This window comes from Cebus imitator, unplaced genomic scaffold, assembly GCF_001604975.1.
Source record: "Cebus imitator isolate Cc_AM_T3 unplaced genomic scaffold, Cebus_imitator-1.0 Scaffold297, whole genome shotgun sequence".
Classification (NCBI taxonomy): Eukaryota; Metazoa; Chordata; class Mammalia; order Primates; family Cebidae; genus Cebus; species Cebus imitator.
In genome coordinates, this window is record NW_016107612.1 from 609,059 (window position 1) to 611,289 (window position 2,231).

Here is a 2,231-nt window from a genome sequence, read left to right on the forward strand (position 1 = left end):
GGCTGGGAGGGAGGGAGGGACAGAGAGAGGGACAGAGGGAGGGAGAGAAGGAGAAGGAAAGGGAAGTAAGGAAGGAGGGAGGGAAGGAGAGAGGGAAGGAGGGAAGGAAGGAGGGAAGGAAGGAAGGAAGGAGGGAAGAAAGGAGGGAGGGAAGGAGGGAGGGAAGGAGGAAAGGAAGGAAGGAAGGAGGGAAGGAAAGAGGGAAGGAAGGAGGAAAGGAAGGAAGGAAGGAGGGAAGGAAGGAGGAAAGGAAGGAAGGAGGGAAGGAAAGAAGGAGGGAAGGAGGGAAGGGAGGGAAAGAAAAAGTACAGGCCACAAATTGTGAGCTCTTCAAAAGATAATCACAATGCATGTTATGAATAACATGCAGACTGCACGAGCAGCTCTACACTGACAAAAAGAAAAAAAACCATGCAGACTGCATTAAGAATTTCTACATATCAATAAGTAAAAGGCAGACAACCCAACAGAGAAAAAAGAATAAAAGACACAAAGATTAACTTGTACGCCCAATAAACGTGGGGGCATATCCTAAATCTTATTAGAAATCAGGGAAATGCAAATCAGCAACACGATATCATTTTGTACCCAATTGGTTGGCAAAAAATTAAGGCTGACAGTAACAAGTTGGAGAGAAGGTGAATAAATGGAAGTCCACATACATTGCTGGTAGGAGTGCCAATTTGAGCAATCACATTAGAAAACTACTCAGCATTCTTTTATAAAGTTAGGCATATCTTAACATATCCTGTGACCTAGCGATCCTACTCCTAGAGAAACTCTGCACACATACTTAATATAGAGCTTAGGCATACATCCACATGGATACAGGTATTAAGCAAAGAACAAAGGAATGAGAAACACATTCTGAGCCACCATGTTCTCACCTGGAAAGTTCAGGAAATGCTTTGTCCTGCCAGGATGGCTGCGGATTGCAAGCAAGGAAATGTATGGTAATAAAAGCTCTTTGAGGGCCGGGTGCAGTGGCTCATATCTATATAATTGCTAATGCTTTGGGAGGTTTAGGTGGGAGGATCACTTGAGACCAAGAGTTGGAGACCAGCCTGGGCAACACAGCAAGGCTCTGTCTCATTAAAAAAATATAATATGAAAAATTAGCCAGACCTAGTGGTACAGGCCTGTAGCTCCAGCTACTTGGGAGGCCAAGGCTGGAGGATCACTTGACCCCAGGAGTTTGTGAGCTACGATTGCACCACTGCACTCAAGCCTGGGCAACAGAGCAAGATCCTGTCTCTAAAAACAACAAAAAATAAAAATTAAAAATACAGCTCTTTGAGAACTGTGATGTGGAACAAACTGAAGAATCAACTTCCACTTCTCCCACTGCCAAAAATTTTCTGTTCTTGTAGCAGAAGCTAACCCGCTCCCCCCAACCCACGACCCTGCACAGGGTTAAAGGTGAGGGAGGGTGGTAAGGCTGGCAGGACATCAGGGGAACCATGGGGGAATGAGGTAGGGGCTCCCTTTGGACCCCACTCATTTTTTTTTTTTTTTTGAGATGGGGTCTCACTCTGTTACCCAGGCTGGAGTGCAGTGGTGCAATCTCAGCTCACTGCAACCTCCACCTCACCTTCCTGAATACCTGGGACTACAGGTGTGTGCCACCACACCTGGTTAAAGTTTTGTATTTTTGGTAAAGACAGGGTCTCACCATGTTGCCCAGGCTGACCTCAAACTCCTGAGCTCAAGCAATTCGCCCACCTCGGCCTCCAAAAGCGAAGTGATAAGCATCAGCCACTGCGCCTGGCCAGGCTTCACTTTCTCACCAGCCTTCCTGCCATCCATCAGTCGTTCACCTACCCATCCCGTAAGGATCTGCTGAGCGTCTGCACCAGCGGCCTGAGCATCCACCCCCCTCCGCGGCTCCATGGACTGACATCTTACCTCAACCTTGTCGTCACTTCTTGGGCCTGGCATTTGGGCTGAAACCAAAGCCAGTCACAGTGGCTGGGGTGGCAGATCCCATCTGGGCCTCTGGGTTGGCAGAGCCCGTCTGGTAGCTTCGACTGGACCCGGAAACTGAGAGACTAAAGAAAACTGGGCTGTTTGAAAGAAACCACACTGGGAGTGTAAGATGCTGACAGGGGCTGGAAATTCCAAACCCGCCACAGCTGTGGGTGTCCTCAGTCCAGTCTGACAAGCATGTGTGGACACAGGGTGGGCGCCGAGTGGGGTAGACAGACTGTGGCCACGACCAGAGAGGACTTTGT